Consider the following 20383-nt stretch of genomic DNA (forward strand, 5'->3'; position numbering starts at 1 on the left):
ATCAGTCGTGCTTTTTAATACTTTTTTTATGCGTTTCTAAGTATTTTAAGCTGTAATATCAGGAGACAAACGCTGATAAAATTAAAAAAAACACATTGAAATATGGGAACTAAGGAAACTATTAAATAGCTGAAGATGGGGTTATGCCAACCTCAGAGAACTTAAAGTGAGTCAAGATTTTTGGCCAAATGGAGAAATGGATCACTCAACTTGATAAGCCAGGAAATAGAATCATTAAAAGAAATCATGAAAGGAAACAAGAACTTGATATTTAAATTGGTAGGTAAAAAATATTCAAGACCTATTTGGTTAGCGGGCCCAGAGACACGCGGGAACAATTAAAATCTATAAAATTTTAGGGTTAAAAAGATTGGATAAAATGTTTAAATTTAATTTGAAAGAATTTGGAAAAAATTTAAAGATTGTGAAAGAATTTTGCTAGAAAAAAATACTTGAAGGTGAGGAAGATTGTTCAGGGAACTAAAAATGAATTTAATCAAGTTGTCAAAAGTAGCTGAAAAAGTGACAAGAAAAGTAAGGGATAATATACTTTTGTTGAGGGAGGACATCTCAGTTTTTTTTCCCGTTTAAGGAAGGGCCAATTCTATGGGTCTTAAGCTCAACATGCTTAAAAGCCGTCAAGATACCATAAATCTAAATTATTCTTTAGATTTTTGATCAAGTCACGAATGTCTAAAGTAAAGAACTAAGGACCCAAAGAACGCTAGATTTTTTCTTGGGAAATTAAAGTAAACTTTCCAAATTTCGAGGGAAATTGAGATATTCAGAGCGAGACAGTTGTAAAAAATACCATGTTTAGGAAAGTGTTAAGAAATAAGGTAGGAACGAACTCCTTATGGATGCTATTCTAAGATAATTTCAATAGACTCATTATTTATAAAAATACGTGCTATGAGTGTGGCCACTCGGTAGCCACCCCTAATTCCGAGGAATAGGGGAATTGGCATTCGAACCAATTTTGTTTCCCGTGATCGTGGCGACTAATTAGACTAGAGTAGAACAACACAACTGGATCTAATAGCACCGCCTAGTTTGGTTTATTATGCCAGGTGGGCATCAAAAAAGAATAGGAAGAAAAAAAGAGAGGCACTTGCCCTTACGAGGATATTATTAAATTCAATTAAAGATTTTAGCGTAGGGTTAAAATCGGTTTAAGCGCTGGACAAATTAAGCCAACAAAAACCTGGTCTAAAACAGTCTAAACTACCTGTCGTCCCTTTTTAAAGGAAGAACTTTATCTCATCCCAGGTAAAGAGAATAAGAGAGCAAAGAAAGAAAAAAAGAACGGGAATGAAGATTAGGAGAGGAAACCAATGGATGCTTTTTGGAAAGTATTCATATTGATGGGACATAAGATATAATTCGAATACCAATACTAATATCACAAAAGGTTTCCATCAATACTAATATCACCAAAAGTAGCAGCAATACCAATATTACCAAAGGTCTTGTTTTATTTTGTTAGAGATCAATTTTCCTGCCGAGAGTTAGTATTCACAGAATAAAATGGGGTTGATTCATCAGTAAGAATATATTAACAAAATTGGACACTTTATCCTGAATAGAAAGTGATAAATAGCTTTATATTTTTGGGTTTTAACCCTAATCCAGAAGCAAAAATCTAATTAGATCTTAAAAGGTGTGGAAAATGTGAATTCAAATTGTTATAGAAGAGATGAGAGAAACTTAGAAATAGTTTCTAGAGCTGATATAGATAGAATTGGCGGCTTTTGAATAATAAGAAATAAGTCAACTGAACTTAATGAACCACCATCCGGATTGCGGTCAATTCTGCGTGAATATACAGAGTAAATAAGATGATCTTTTTCAAGTGATTACTATGTATCTTTCCCTCGGCATATTTTTTCCCCGACTTTCTTGATTATTAGCATTTGATGCCCAAATACCTATAATTCATTACTCAATCTTTAAAACGATGTTGTGGACATAAAAAATTGTGAACTTTTATACCAATTTTTTGTTGAAGCTTGATATATGGGATTTACATATAAATTATTTGATATATATTAAAGTATTGCATAGCATGAATTACAATTTTATTCGTTTATACATTTTTATCTTACCTATTATATTTCAAATTCGAGATCAATTTATTTTGTATATTAATATATTAATCAATCAATTTAAATGATAGTTGAATTATTATGGAGATATTTGTTAAATTTTTTAAATTTGAATCAATAATAAAATTTATATTAAAAATTATAATTTATTGTTCAAACTTCCCTGCCAACCTTTAACATTACCTTACTAGCCGTGCTGTAAAATAGTTATTAGCAAAATACCAAATTTTATATTTGAACAAAGAATAATAATGAAAATCTAAAAAGGATTAAACTATTCAAGTTCTATATAAAATATTAAAATCATAATGTATAATAATAAAAAGTAGAAATGATAAAATAAAAAATTTAATTTAATTTTAAAATTATTTCAAAATATTAGAATTTTTATAAACCTCTTATACCGAGCATATCAACTCATTTTGGTGGTTTTATGAAAACGTTTTCCTCTCAGTTTCATTCATTGATCTTTTATATTTCGCTATTTATCTCCCTATTATATTATTCTTTATCCAATCACGACTTATTGTAAAACATATCAATTATAAACGTCTTTTTGGTTAAATTTGAAGTTATTAATTTGTACGCAGTTTATGATGTCTTGAGCCCTTTATTTAGTCACCACTGTTTGGGTACATTTTCTCTTCCATAACCTGAAGTCTCCTTAACTATTTCGTGTCATTGTTACTTATCCATTTTTTCTCTTTAAGTCTTTTTCACAAATCTGTCCTTCATGAAATTTTCATGGACCACCTTCAGTTAGATTTCAGCATTCTGACTTAGCTACACTGTCTCCTGTCAGTCAATCGGTTATTCCTTATGAAAATTTTGCACCCTTCTTTGCATTTTAAATTTCTGCTTCTCAGACTTTTTTCTCGACTATTCCAAGCCAAAGGATTTCTAAAGGTGCAAGAATGCTAGTTGCTAAATCTTCCGCTGATTGTATATCCTCCATATTGCTAAACCAATGAAAATGAATCACTAAAATTCCTTTTCTATGCAGGGTATCTGACAAACTTCACATAATTCTCTAACTAAACATTAAGGAGACCATATCCATGATTACCCCTCACCTCCAAGAACACAGGAAGCCATTGCCCGAAGAATTGACAATCTCAACATAAAAGGTGCACTCAGATGGTATAAACACTTGACTCTCTAGACGGGACTTCGATAGCTCGTCAAATGCCCTACTGCAACCATTACCCCAATATCCCCTAAACTTTACCCAACATATGCTTTATTTACTTCTTAAGAAGTTTGGAAGGCTATCCTTTCCTTTCTTAGACATTCTGTCCATGATATTGGTGGTAACAGCCCTATATTCCTTCAGCACATCACGTCCCCCTCAATATGCTCACAAACTCCCATTCTTACTAAAATAACATACCTTCGCAATAAAATTTATAAGGTGTATCTAATTTTGTTTCTCCAATCATCTTCGAAGCGAGACTAATTGCACTTCAAAGCCGCTTAATAGCTAAGAAAATTATTTTTCGAATAAAGCATGAAGCTTTATGTCTTTTAAGCCCTTTCCAACTAGCTGTTGTACATTTAGAAAATCAGCCTACCAATGATTCTTTATTCAAAATTGACTTCTACAATCCCCGCAATACACTTTCCCGGAATTCCTTCCTGAGTTCCTCTAGTACTCTTTTTCCCGTTTACACTAAATTTTTTCATTCTTGTTATCATCTGCCTTCTACCCTGCAATTCGATATTTATAAATTCCATCCATTGAGGGCATACAACCATGAGATCCTATTGTTTATTCTTCTGTTTGGGTATCAGCGACATGGTTAAATTCATTAACTTGGCATGTTCATTATACATGCATGCCTTGTATATTGATGATGGTATCTTTGGTTTTTCTAATGACGAAATCAATAAAGCTGTAAATTTAATCAATGAGGCTGGTACTGCTATTGGACTCTTTATCAACTAAGAGAAATCTGAATTCATTCCTATCAAATCAATTGAACCCAATTCACACAACTTTAAACTGACTACCCAAGAGGAACTAAAACATTTCGCCTCTTCTGTTGTGTGTTACGCAGCAATACATTCCTTCCTTCATTCAACTCTAAACACGCTTTTTGCCGTGGCTGATTATTCCTTTCTCCCCTCCCTTAGAGTTCTTGCTCTTGAAAAATTTCTTTAATATTCTTTGTATCCTATATGCGCTACGACCAACTCCCATTTTTAAATATCCCATACCTCTGGGTATTTATGGGATTAAGGTCCTAATAGTATTTTAAATATTCGATAAAATAGCTTGGACTCAAGCCTTTTAACCACCAAGAAGGGTGGACTAGGTATCAGATCTCCTTCCGATCTTGGCTTAACAACCTTCATATCCAGTTGACTATTAACAAAAAATATCGTAAATTCCCATTTGATAAAACTTGATCCTTCCTCTTATGATGAAGTAGAAATCACGAATTATCGCTGATCATTCCCTGCAGAAACGAATAGGCAGAAGGACTAAATCGAATCACTCCTTTCCAGAATGCAATTGTCTGACCATTCATGATTCTCCACGCTGCGTAATGGATCTGGCCATAAGTGCCTTGAAGCCATTCCCCCAGTTAATTTACAATTTACAACTAAACCAAAATGAGTACACACATGCCATTGGCTTAATAACGCAGTCACACATTTGTTCTGGTTACAATTCATCATTTGAGGGTATAGGAAGACATAGCCTCCATTGTCGTTTTTGCGAAGATCGAATTGTTAAACATAATTTATGTAATTCGATTATCCTTAGAGCTTTGAGATAAGCTCAAATTTCCATCAATTCTTGAACCTTCAGGTCTTTTCAGATCTAATTGGAAACCATATGATAGGATTTCTCAAATTCCTTGGAAGCCAGGTCAATTCATGGTCTGCGATTTACCGTATTGATTCATTGGCTCCTCTAAATTAAACATTTAACATACTTGATAAAAAAAGTAAATATTCAAAGAACACATATTCAATCCTATTATTTCCACCATCTCAATGACCTTCGGAAATCTCCCCTATCCTTTTTCAAGGAACTTGACTTTCGTAAACTTACGAGGCTAACCTCGTGGAGGATTTTCCTTGAGACAATGACTCGTCATAGCTATCAAGGCTAATTACATTAGCTTCACATGGGTAGCCTCATCATGATTATTTAATATATGTTGCATGTGTGGGTATGTTTTTTTCTTCTAAATTATGCGATTATCTGAATTTTTGTGTTTTTTTAATTATATAATTATATTTTGTATATTATAAATTTTTTTAAAATATATTATTAATTTATATTAAGTTAAAAATTAATATGGGTAATTTTTTAAACATACATATTTTATTATTATTATTATTCACTAAAATATTTACTTTATTGAATATTTAATATTTTTGAATAAAGAAAATAAAATAACATTTGAAATTTAAATTTTTACATTTAAAAAATAAAATTACATAATTTAAATTCAAAAAATCGATGAGGATAAATCTTTGAATGATAAATTTATAATGTGTGAAATTCAATCTTTTTGGATGGAGCCTATTTTTCAACGAATTCATGAACGCTTGATAAAGTCCCTACATAATTAAGAGTTTTAAACTGGGGATAGAATCTTAATTAATTATTTTATGCTATACATCTTTGAAACATAAATTAAAAAATATATTAACGTCCAAAAAGTTGTCCAAACAGCCTTAACTTAATTATCATTGTTCAAATTTTATTTACCAGCAAAAGTTTAAAATGTATAACAAAAATAGCTATTAATTAAAAATCTCTTTTATAAAAAAACTTTTATTATAAAATAATGTAAATTTTGCAATAATACTAAAACTATGTTTTAAACAGTATATTTTGAATCTACCTTTTTTTTTTGGTTGTAATCATATTCTAAATTATTTTTTAGATGTATATCTAATATATTTAAAATATAAATTATTTTGGACATATGAACAAGCTTATATATCATATATTTTTTAAAGATAAATAATAGAGCTATTAAAATTCTTTTATTTGTAATTTGTTTCCATTTTACTATTTAATATGACTTCTTTTAGGAGAAATTTATTTATTTCTAGAAACCTGCGACTCTTTTATTGCGTGAGGATTCTGAGATGTACAAGTCTAGCTAGGATGATTGCGTTATACTCTTTTATATTTAATTAAAAAAATCTATTAATTGTATTTAAAAGTTCTCTATTTATATTTTTGCTTTCGAAGAATGAGGAATTATTCTCTGGGTTCATTTGGAAACGCATATCCTCTTATATATCCTTCTTCTAATTTATAAGTTTATGGAAATAGATGTCCATTTATAAAAAACATTTGACATGAAGACATTGTAAGTTACACATATATATATTTCTCTCTATTCCGTGATTCGACTATTATTATCAGATTCAAAACTTTGACAGGAATGAGGAAACACAAAAGCGAAGTCGTTAAGTAAATACACCTAATTTTCAACGGATTGTATTCAACCTGTTCTCAGAATCTAATTATTAAAGATTACGAAGTTTTATTGGCAGTACAAATTTTATTGCCAGTTTATGATAAGGAGTGTCAATTTCCCTATTTTAATAGAAACTTGTTCTGTTTCCCTGTTTAACTTTGGGGGGGGGCGGAAATGGGCGGATCTATTATATGAAATTGAAGATTAATTCCCCGGTACTTATTATTTTCGATATTGATGGAATGAGGCTTATCATTATATCAAATTTCTATTGATAAACGGAATCTCCCTAAAGATCTATCTAATCTTCACAGCATCCAATCCCCTCTCGGGTGATTCTCCTTCCTATTTTTTTTTTGATATATTTATTTAGTCCATTCTCTGCATTATTATATCATTCTTTAAACAAAATTTTTTTTTCTTCTCCTACACATATATTTTAACTTTGTATTTTAATTTATATTTTTAAGTCATTTCCTTTTAATATAATATACCAGAGTTGTTAAAGTATCTAGATACAAGTATCTAGATACTGTATCTAGATATAAAAATGTAGTATCTGTATCTGTATCAAGATAGATTTTTTAGAAAGGTATCTGTATCTGTATCTAGATATTTTTTTAGAGGTATCTGTATCTGTTTTTAGATACTTTTTAAGATACATTTTATATACCCCTTTTTTTATTATAAATAAAAATATATATTAATATTTATTAATACTATAATAAAGAATTATATATACATAAAATATTAAAACTTATATATAAAAAATATATATAAATATTCATTAATTTAAATATTATGTCCGAGTTTATCAATAAACCATACAAATTTTAATATTACAATATGGAAATGGTAAATTTTATTTTATAACTAAATTTTTAAGTTTATATATTTATTTAGATCTATATCGATGAAGAAGAGGAAGCAACAAGTTCTATTACTTTACCATGGCCAAATTGAGCATATTTTAAAATAATATCCTCAAAACAAAGAAAACAAAAAATTCTCTGATGGTAATAGGTTTGCCGTGTCTACCTAAAAATACAAAAATATCCCTCAGTATGACTTCAACGTGCAATATCGTGAAGCACATAAGGGTATAGATATTATATATTTAAAATTCTAATTAAAATTTTAAGAGAAAATATCCAACCTTGTTAACAAAAATAAAAAAGGGGAAGGAAAATAAAATACTAAAGAAAATATTGGCAAGGCTCATCCTCCAATAATATTTTTGCTAAAAGACTGACTTTAACTTACTTTAGATGATTTAATTATTGCTTTTATTATAGATGGCATGCAGCCATTATAAAAGAAAACAATTGATACAAAGATTAGCTGGTAAATTATCAAAGTCATCAACTGACTGCAAGCAAATAACCTGCCAAAAAAAACAAATAATTTAATTTCAGATTTTTTTCAGTACCCTACAGCAAATATAATTTCTAATAATGATTTAAATTTTGATAATCAACAAATTTTAAAAATAACTTTTTCAAAAATAAATGTAGAGATTTTAGCATTTTTAAAGAACTGATATAAAATTGTTATTTATTAAATATAACACTACAATTCCTTCAAGCGCCCCTGTGGAAAGACTATTTAGTGTTGCTAAAAATGTCTTCACAGATAAACGAGGATGCCTAAATGATCAAAATTTTGAAAATATTTTATTACTGAAATCTAATAATTATTTAATCATATATTTTCATATATTATATTAAAATTATAATTTTAGTTATATTCTGATAAATGTTATATCACGTCAATAAATTTTTAGCTCATTTCATGAATTTTCACAATATAATATTAATTTAGGTTTATGCAAACCTATAAGAGCATAAAAAAATGTATCTGTATACAGATACATTTAAAAATTGTATCTGTATCTTGATAACTTTTTAGACGCTGTATCTGTATCTGTATCTAGATAACTTTTGAGACTATGTATCTGTATCTGCATCTAGATCCATTTAAAAAGTATCTTTTAACAACTCTGTAATATACATATACCTTTTTCGAAAAAATTATTATTACTATATTTTTATTATAAAATCGAAGATTTTATATTTGCTTATTATTATAATTGAAATTTATTTACTTATATTATCAAAATAAACACATTTTAATATCTTATAGTAGTTTAAACTCTTAAAAGTGCAAACTATTTACATTTTTTATATATTATGAAGAGTTGGAAGGTTAAAATTAGTAATATAAATATTGACAAGTAAAAAAGATGTTTAATTTTTTTTAGATAAGAGTTCGATATTTTTATAAATAAAAAATATTGATACTCTTTCGTTGTAAAAAAAATATTAACAATTTAATTATTACTTTAAATAACATTTGTCGAGATTTAATAATATAGAAATTTAGTTAGCAAGATTAGATATATTTAAAAAATCTACTTTTGGGTTTACAGATAATTTAAGAAAAAACATAATGTTGAACTATTATATTTTTAGGTTCCTTGCTTTATTTAATTAAAATATCTTCAAAGTGGATATCTATGCACAAAACCCAATTACAATCAAAAGTTAGTTAATGTCAAATGGAAATAAGAACATGGTAAAAATTATATTTCAAGTTGTTTTTTTCTTCATTTTTTATAGCAAAACTGTGATTTTTAACTTTAAAAAGGAATTCAGATCTAAATTTGATGATTTTATAAGTTTTTGAACTGAACTAATATTTTTTGAAAGAATTATATATCGATTCTATTACAATGGATGAGGCCGGACAGAGTAAAATTTATAAAAATATATAACTTGCCGAGACTGGCTAAAATTTTAACTGGTCGGGCACCTGGTTTAAATATTCTTATAGGACCGAAGCGGGCCGGGCCGGGTTTTGCAGACTTCTAATATATATTTTAAATATTAATATTATAAGAAAATATTTAACTCCCATTTTACTTTATTATATAAGATACAAATTGTTTACCTTTTAGTTTAAAAGTAAATAGTAATTTGAACCTATTATATTTTTCGTATATAGAAAATTAATTTTTTAATTTAAAAAAAAAATAAAATATATTATGAAGAATGTATCATTCAAGCTTAATAATGGAAAGATATATATCGTAGCGATAGGTCTCTATGCGATTTTATTGGCATGCCATGGAAATGAAGAGTGGAGAATGAAGTATGATGGACTAAAAAGTTAGCTCTATACAAATAAACACATAATTATATTAAATATGCTTAACTATAGATATCTCTATATATTTTTTTGGGTTAGTTATAAGAATGTAATAAACAATTTCTTCTTCATCTAGATTTTAATATCTGCTTGTACTCATATAATTAAATTATTCTTCGTAACAGCATATAATTATTAATCTTGATAACAAGTTTACAATTTGAATTTTATAAAAAATTTGAACTTTGACATAATGTATACTTATTCTGTATAAAGGGTGGGCCATAAGTTTTTCTAGATTAATAATTTTCCCGTATTTCTTAAGTAATTTAAGATTTATAATACGAAAGCGTTTCAAATTTTTTTTTAAAAATACTATAGAAAATGGATTTCAGCATGTTTAGAATTCTTCTCATAAATATTTAACATATTTAGGAAAACATAAATAAAATCCTATAAATTTATATATATTTTAAAATTAAATTCAACTATAATTGTAAAAAGAATCAGCTGTTTATCCTTTTTTTCTCTTCAAATAACCTAATTAATTCATTTATTGATGAAAATTAAAATATCTTGACTTCTCTGTTAATCATCTCTATAAATTCTGAGGTGTGGAAAGCAGACAAAATAGCTCTACATGTGGGTTAAATAATGAAGGTTAATAATTTAGACAACGGTCTTAGATCGATCTAAGACCGGACTGATTAGCGGGTAGTTATTATTTTAACGCCTTTAACCTAGACAGGTATTTTTAATTACTTATTACAGCGTTTAGCGTATAAAAATTTAATACGATTTATATTTTATTTGTTACTAAGAGAGTTTTTCATATATTCAACCTACCCCACCCTAAATAAAACGTATAATTTTATCAAGTAAACACTCTATTAAGTTTCGCAAGCAATAAACATCTATCTTTTCATGTTAACAAACATGAACCAAATCTCAGATCTTGCATGATTTCTACTTTATCAAGTCAATTCACATTATCGTGCATATAAACTCTTAGCTAATAAAAAAAGGAAATCTATAGGCCTATTACATCGAGTCTTTACAACAACATTTATAATATATCATCCTTAATAATTATTTCATAATGTATATGTATTCTAATATTTTTATACGAAAGAAACGAATTTATTTGAAAAAACGGAAAATATTGAACCGATCCTTTTACCATTCTATTGTCTGAATTCTTCGTGAGTAACATTCTAGTTTAAAATCCAAGTCTTTACTAATTTTAAATAAAAAATAGATTAAAAAATTATTAAATTGTTTTATTAATCATATCTCTAAGATTGTGTGGTCTGAGATGAGAACATTAGAAAGCTTTGTTAATAATCAAGATCTTTAGCTAAAAACTAATACTTTTAATACCGGTTATGGGTAGTAGAAGTAGGCCTGAGAAAAAATTGATTTTGTGGAACATAGCTAGTCTAAAATACCTACCCCGAAACACATATTTTGAAACTAGTTTTAATTTTTTTTTTTTAAATTATCCTTATAAAATATATAAATGGATTTTTTATACAAATTTAAAACGAAAAAAATAATTAATTACTAAATAATTTGAAATTTATAGAAAAATAATATAAAATTAATAGATTTCAAAATCATATAGGAAAGGCTTCTCATATGTATATATATATATATATATAAACGTATAATTAGAAATTTTTAACAAAGCTTCACAAATTAAATTTCTGAAAGATGTAAATGTAATGGTAGAAGATAGAGGGCCTTTAAAAATATTCAAAATTAATGATTCAATTATCGAAGGACTGGTTCAACAACACCCTTATACAATTATAATGAAGATCTCTCCTAACTCTGACATTTCGGAAGAAACGAAAATAGTGATAATTTTAATAAAATTATAAATAAAATAAAATAAAATAATTATTAAATAATAAAAAGAAAGAAAAGAAGAAAGATAGAACTAAATTTATTTTATTATTTCAAGTTCCAAAATACAACAATAATCAAGATTAGATTCCCATGCGATTTCAACACTTACCAAATTTACTTCTATTTGAAAAGCCCCATCCTTCTGAATAGTCTTCAAATAGCATACTCTTATGTGAAGATGGGTAATTTTATAGAAACATATATACTATAAAAATTATTGATGATATAATTTTTATGAAAGTGTGAAAATCTTTAATCATAGTTTATATTTAAAGGTATGCCTATATGTTGAGTCCTCTGGCAGTCTATTTTGTAAGGTTAGGCATAATTATTTTGGCTTAGTTGAATATTTCTGGTTTGAACTCTATACCTCAGCTCTTTAATAGAAAAATATATATCTATCTCTAAATAAGTTTATATTAATGTATATATATATATATATACCTTTATATTTAGATTACTACTTAACAAAAATAGGTAATTTATATTTTATTTAATAATTCTTTATATTTTTTTAAGATATTTTTAAAAACTTTTTAATTATATTTTTATTTTGATTTCTCGAATTAAATATCTCAAAAAAAAATAAGGGAAAACTTCCAAATTGTAGCAATGAATTTTCAATTGAGGTGCCAACTGATTATATGAGGGTGGTCAATTTTTTTTAAATTAAACAAATAGTCAATAGTTATAATATTTTTTTAAAAAACTTACAATTATTTTATTTTTAAATTTCAACTTTTAAACGTAGGTACTAAACAATTCTCATATTATTATTTTTTTCATATTAGCACCAAATATTTTTTTGGTCATTTTTGACTAATTCTCTAGTGTTCGATAAAACCCTCTTAGTATAAATATAAAGAATAAGGCCTCAGAAGAAGCTGTTGATACCCAATAATAAGGGCAACCGAATAGAATTTATTTATATTTTTTAAAGGTTTACGATTCATTTCATAATATCATTTTAATAATGTTTAAAAAAAATAATGTATATTTTTTTTAGTCAGCTAACCTCAAACGCTCTAAAAATCGCTTTACGATTTTTATTTCATCGTTGAAGGTTTTAATATTAATATTTAATAAGGATGATAACCCTACATTCCTTATTATCTAACCCAGAAAATTAGACAACCACCATCTGCTCAACATCTAATAGAAGACCAGCCCACTATGCACAAAAGAAATATGCCACACTTTGCTGATTTTTTCTTTATATAGGTCATCTTGAGATCCACCATGACTCAATCATTTTTAAAGCTAAAAAGTGGCTATGAATGATTTGAGGAAATACGATCTAATTTCTGGCTTCCCCGCTTGGACTCCGCTTAGAATGTAAAATACAGTAAAATTATCTAATTGTGTTGACTGTGCTAAAATAATAGACAATAAAGGTCACCATCTATTTAATTTCCACGGATGCCAACCGTCCAAAATACAATCGACAGCATATATTACAAACTTTTAAAAGACTAACCTATCTACAACCTTGGACCAGTTGGTCTCTTTATCGATAGTTTAAAAATACTTGATGGTATTATTTTAATACCTTGATCCAAGCGAGAGGTTTTATCTATAACATTTCTTTAGAGATCTCAGATCCAACTTTCATACACCCATGATTTCCTTGAATTAACCCTCCTATTCCCCACCTTTTAAATTATGTAAATTAGTATTATGTAATATTTTGGCAACTTATTTAGATTTTTATAGATATTTATTTTTAGAAACAATATTTATATTATATGCATCCATTAATTATATTACAAGTGTTTTTATATATAAAGTTTCCATTATTTTTTTTATCCATATATGTGCATGACAAATCTTTTCAAAATTGAAATACATTCTTTAAATAAAGACTATATATAAAAATGAGATTTAATTTGTTTATACTTAATAATAATGTCCAAATTTTAGAATAAAGCAGCGTTTTACTGCACTTGGCGATGAAGCTCTTCGTAATCAAATTACCTTTGCCAAAGATCGGATTTACCACTCTGATTTTCTCATAATCCAGTTTTTAAAAAATCACACTGATGGTGTTGTTTTTGAATTATTAACAATTGGAGCCTTGTACCGAATTATTAGTAATTTCTTAAAAACTCTTTTATTCGCTAAAAAAATCAAATTATTTTTATACATCAAAATTATGTGTTCAAAATTAATATTTGTTATCATCGTATTATATATTTTACAAAAACTACAAAAATACAATAAATATATAGGAATAATCATCCTCAAAATCGAATTAAATATTATATTATTATATAATACATAACAAATAGAACAACCATTAATCAACCATTATTAGCATGTAAAATGTACAAACCTTTCCCCAAATTTAAATTTTCCAGATAAATATTTCTATATAATCCTTAGAATATATGGCATATCCATTTCAATCATAAATTTTTAACTATCTCTTAGAACGGTTGAATTATCGCAAAGAGACTCCATCTCTTGTCCGTTTCGATTTAGTTACATCCCTTCCTGCCCATACCTATAAAATGACGCTATTGACAAGGACAACTAATAACAAAACAGAAAAATTAAGAAAATCTTTTAAAGTAAATAAATTACTATTATGACAAAATATTCTTCATAAAAAATATAATTCCAAGTTAATTTAGGCATTTAACTTTATTTTATAAATTGTTTTCTTGTATTTTTCTTTCTTCTCCTCCTCCTTACCATATCACAGTGATATTGATTTTAAGGTAGTATAAATAAACGCGAGAAAATTAATTTAAAAAAAAACTATTATAAGCCTAAAGATTTTACTCATGGATTACAGACAGGTCTGGACATTTATTGATTAACATTTTATGAATGCTAATCAAACAGATATAACCAATACATTGTAAATTAGTAAATCATAATCGTGACTTCATTTACCATATAACTTTGGCCAAAAAAAAAGCTAGCCATAAACATCTTCAGGTTTCGCAATATAAAGGGTTTATGGAAAGAATTTAAGGTGATCCAGCTATAAGTGGTCCAAGCATTGAAAGTCTATGATATTCAATAATCTTAAAATGACAAAACCAAATGACATCCATGGAAGCCAAATTTCGGATTTACCCCTATTCAAAGATAGTTCAAAACTAAAAGAAAAAGATATATTCAACAGCACTCTTAACATCAGGTGAATCGCCGCACAAAGATCTATCTTTTAATTGCCATATATAGATATCAGGAATAAATTTGGGTTTGAGATTTTACTTCCCAAAAATTTTGTCTCATTTTCAGTTTGCTTAGAAAATACTGCTATTAGTTTTTTTTATATAGAAAATGCAGTGTTCATTAAACTTAAAATTAGAGACCTGCAGAGTCATAATCCACCTACAACCCCCCCCCCCCCCCTTCAATTTTTTAGTAATGTTGTATATATTCTACTTAGCTGAATGACACATTACTACACGAAGTTAATACCTCCAAATAAATTATTGTAAAAATCTTTATTTTTTTTTTATCTCACTTTCACAAGTATTAGCAATTCTTGAAAGATTGTTATGATTCCAAAATTACACTTAATTAATGTTCCTTTCCTTGGATTTACAGGAAGTCATTCAACAAAAACCCTCCTCTTCTCCCCCCCCTCCCCCCCTCCCCTTTCATAATAATCTTGGTATTAATTCCTATGATAAAAATTTAAATTTAAATATAAATTTAATCTTAATATGAATATATTTTATTTAGAAGTTGGTACTTTATGTAACGATTTACTTTATATTCAGAGTTCAGGTGATTATATTGATCTTTATCATATAATATTGAACTATCTTTGAATAAGAGTAAATCCGAAATATGCATCTATGAACCTCAATCAGTTTTGTCATTACCTTTTAAGATTATTGGGGCTAAGAAGATAAGTTTAACAATTTTTAAAACAACCTTTATACCTATAGATGAGTGATTTCAGGGAAATTAGCATACTATCTATAAAAATGGGAGTTGGTTTCATTCTTCTTTTCTTTATAAGTTTTTCAGTTAGTTTTCTACCATCTAAAGAGATTATCCGCAAGTCTACCAATTCCTCATCATATCCTTGCTTTAGAAGAACCCCAAAAAATTGGTTTATTTATCTAAATATATTGCGAAATAAAGAACATAATATTTAAATCAAACAAAAGATAATGAGTATGACTACCTTCTAAATTATAATTTTAATAAAATATAAAAATTATGTAAACTCCTTCCCTCCACCTTAGACGAAGTTGATTCAATAATTAAAATATAAACAAATTCTTTAAGATTAATTAAATTTAACTGGCCCCTTTTTAAGGATGAAAGAGGTTTAATAATCTAAAATGATTACCCCCCCCCCCCCATTTTTCCCGGAAAATTTTACTGATTATCTTGCGTCTAACTCTCTCAGTGTAGTAGGAGTTGGGATACAGCCCTGTTTCTGTTAAATTTGGTAATTAAAAAAAAATATGTTGAATGAAATTAAAAATTTTCGTTAGATTTTTCAACTATTTTATTGATTTAATATTAATTTATGTAAGAAAACTGGGGACAGTTGTTTGTTATTATTTTTAGGCCCGTTTAGGGGAATCGAAGATTATACTATTTCAAGGTTTCTGATAAAAATTATTATTTCTTGAATATGATTTAACAAGCTAAATCCTAAGAGCCTCGATAATCACAATAAATAGAGTTTAATAATAATTTATAAAGTTTTATTTTCTCTCTCTATATGTATATAATAATATTTTGACTCGTTAATAGTTCTATGTTTGCTTAGATGACGACATTATTACGCCAAGCTTAGTAAAAAGCGTCATCTAAATTAACTTCTAATTGAAGTCTGTAGATCAATTACATCTTAATCTAATAAGCTAATATATAAATTTCAATATATTTATTATAAATTTTTTGATATATTTTAATGTTCCACGACAGATAATATTTGGGTTTCTCTATTTTTGGACTTTCCTTCTTTCTTTCTTTCTTTAATGAAGTTCAACGGTCCGTGTTCCTCAGTTTAAACTAAGGGTTTAACCGAATCGTCGATTTAGTGCTCATGGTTCAATTATATTTTTAGAATTGAACTTCGATGTTTTAGTGCTCCCTGGATCGATAGAAAAATTATATTTTTTAAATTATATATATATATTAAATTAAATCAATCAACTTCAATTCTATGGAGAAAATATTTTCCAAAGCAGGTAACATAATAAGAAAGAAGAAAAATGGAATAATGTATTGGACCACGATTTAAAAATAGAATATTAAATGAATAATATTCAATCTTATCTTAGTAAAGCTGATTTTATTACATATAAAATTTTTTTTAAATTTTGTATGATGGTAGTATATACACTAACTAGTAAAAATTTAAAATTTTAATTCTCAACTCACTTACTTAATTAGATATGGCCATCTTTAGAAACGCGGAAATTCTAAAATACACTATATTTAATTTTAAATATCTCAAAAATTAATTAAACTAAAGACATGATTTCTAAAATAGCTCTTATGACTGAAAATTTTTATTATTGAAAAGTCTATTACCAAAAACCGGAAATGGCTATAAAATAAAAATTGCTCTTTTTTTTCTTTTAAAATTTTTTTACAGATAGACATTTTACTTCTAAATATTTGTACAAAATCCTAGATTGGGACGAGTGCTGGGTCAATAGTTATTAAACTTTAAATATAAGTAGTATGGCTTAAATCCTATATTATACCAAATGTAGAGTAATTAATTTTTTAAAAAGTGGGCAACATATGTAAATTATAGCATTAAAACTAAAATCCTAAAAAATCTTATTATTTTGCTTTTTAAATGCTAAAAAACTCAAAACAACATTTACCAAATTGTATTGTATTATTTTAAATATAACGCAGATCGCCTTAATTTGGACAAAACTTTCCATTTCTTCCCTTAAAGGTTATAAACACTACATTGCACAAAGTCTATGCAATCCACCCCAGCCTTGCTGTTACTTAAGGAAATGCCAAATGTGTTCTGGCACTTAGGAACTTAAAGAAAGACTACACTTATTGTTTGATAATAGTGCCATAGATTATGTAACATTTAAACAATGGTTGGCAGCTGACCGTACTACACTAGAAACTTTAACAAAGTCCGCCAACAAACTTGTGGAGTATTTGATTGAAAAATTAAATATTTTAATTCCTCATGCATTTATTTCTTCGAAACAATCTTTAATTTTTTAAGTCATTAAAATCGAATTTGAAGGATGGGGAATATCTAATAACATCCGAACTACGCCTTCGTAGTTCAAAATCACGCTCAAGGTTTCCATTGGACTGGACTAATAATTAGGAAACACTTGGTCCATTCATGATTTATTACCGCGAAAGAGATGTCATCAAACAAATAAGTTACGTGGTTTTATAAGGTTGTCCAAAACACAATACTTGTTCCTCTCATTTATTTCCAATAAAATATATTCTATTCTTGAAAGAAAGATTTGATAAGATTTCAATAATATTTTATTTTTCTGATGAAGCCTGTTACCCAGTATAAAAACTAAAAAAAAACTTTGTAAACCTCTACAACCATTATAATGATTTTGGGATCAAGGATTTTTTTTGCAACTGCACATGGCAAAACTCCCTGCGATAGTTTAGGGGGGAATTACTAAGTGCAATGTCCTCATGAAAATTATATAACTCCTATTGACTTATATAATTATGCGAGAACCAATATCCCGGGAATTAATTATATATTTGTTAGCAACGTAGAATATTTAAGAATGGAAATCAATCTTGAAAATAGATTTTTAATGGTCAAACGAATTCCCGAGACACAAAAATATCATTCATTTATTCCAATGGAAGGAAAAATGAAAGTCAAATTTTAAATGTATGATATTATTTAATTAATATGTTTATTAGAATATTAATTTCCCATTAATTAGCTAAATAAAGTTATAAATATTTTTACAATTATTTTCCTTCTAATATAATATAGCTAAACTTATGTGCTAATACTAACACAATGTCTACTAGCGATCTGCATAGGGCCTAATTTTTCTAACACGGCCAGAAAGATTTGCAAAAAAATATATCCGGTACGATCCAAAAGAATTTTCTTTTTATTTATTTCGTAAATTACTATACATTTAGTATAATATAGGATTTAAGCCATACTACTTATATTTAAAGTGTAAAACATTTGGCCTAGTAGTACTCGTCCCAATCTAGGATTTTATACAAATATTAAGAAGTATAATGTCTATCTGTAAAAAAAAAATTTAAAAGAAAAAAAAAGAGCAGTTTTTATTTTATAGCTATTTCCGGTTTTTGGTAATAGACTTTTTTTTCAATAAAATAAATTTCATATCATAATAAAGAACTATTTTCGAGCTATTTAATAAAATTAAAATCATGTTTTTAGCTTAGTTACATTTTGAGATATTTTAAATTAAATATAGTGTATTTTGGAATTTCCGCCTTTCTAAAGATGGCCATATCTCATGAAGTAAGATGATTTGAAAAGTAAAATTTTACACTTTTATTAGGTTGCGTATATACTACTAACAAGCAAATTTTTTAAAAAATTGAAGGTGGTCGGGTTGAGAATCGACTTTTTTTGGTTGATTTACTATGGAATACAACTATTCCATAATATAAATATAGTTGTGTTATCAGCTATATCATATTTTATTATTTTTATAGTAAAATAATGAATAAATTCTTCAATTTTATAATAAGGACTTTTTGTTTTATACAAGGTATATAATCAATTAATAATTGGCTCCAAATTAACCAGGATTAAACTCGACCTTCGGAAAAGCCTATTTTTCTTTAAATTTTTAAATTTTGGCATTTCTTTAACCCCTTTTGAACACAACCTCTCTCCATTTTTAAAATACAAATACGAGTCTATTAAGATATTTTACCTTCTTCTCTTCATTAAAAAGGTTAAAGTTTAATTATGGTTGTTTATTATATTCTGATAAAGTTCACAAATTCGTCATTCAAACACGATTTCAAGCAAAAAGGTACCTACAAGCTGAGTTTCCAAGTTATGTCATGCGAAACCTGGTCTAATAAAACTATTAAACATGTCAAAATAGGTTTACAAAACAAATTATATTTATTTTTTATAAAAAAAAAAAACTTTATATAAAATTTATACCCAAAACTGGGAAATTCGGCTATCATTTTAAACCTAATTATTTAAATGCCATTTTACTTTTATTCTTAGTCCATGCTAAAAATAAGCAGTGATCCCCTACGGGATGGGGGGGGGGTTAGAAGCAACTATTTTTGGTTTATTTTATCTTTAACATTTATATACTGTCAAAAGGGTGTCAAAAAATAATTAACAGTTTATTGGGGAGAGTAGTGAAGGTGTACGTTTTAGGAGGTAATTCTACTTCTATCGCTCAGAAAGTGTAAGGAACCACAAAATAAGGGTGAGTTTTATTAAACATAGGAATATTAGAGTCTTTTGGATTTAGTTTTGTAAGGTAAATGAAAGAAAATTAAGGAAATTTCTAAAAGAATCAAGTTAAAAATAAAATAATTCTTACCGCTTTCATTATTATTGTAAAAAGATTTTATATATATTATTTTTAAATTAAAAAACTTATCTATAGATGGTAAACCTCTCAATAATTACTATGGTAAATTTCTTTTAAAAATTATCCAAATATTTATATTTTTATTTAAAAATTTCTGAGCCATTTATAATTTATATAGAAAGGGCAAATATGCAATAAAGAATAAGATATTATTAGCTCCATATTAATTTATTATACAAAGTAAAGCCTTTATTTGAATTCT

This window comes from Gordionus sp. m RMFG-2023, chromosome 2 (genome assembly GCF_954871325.1).
Source record: "Gordionus sp. m RMFG-2023 chromosome 2, tfGorSpeb1-WG-v2, whole genome shotgun sequence".
NCBI classification, from domain to species: domain Eukaryota; kingdom Metazoa; phylum Nematomorpha; class Gordioida; order Chordodea; family Parachordodidae; genus Gordionus; species Gordionus sp. m RMFG-2023.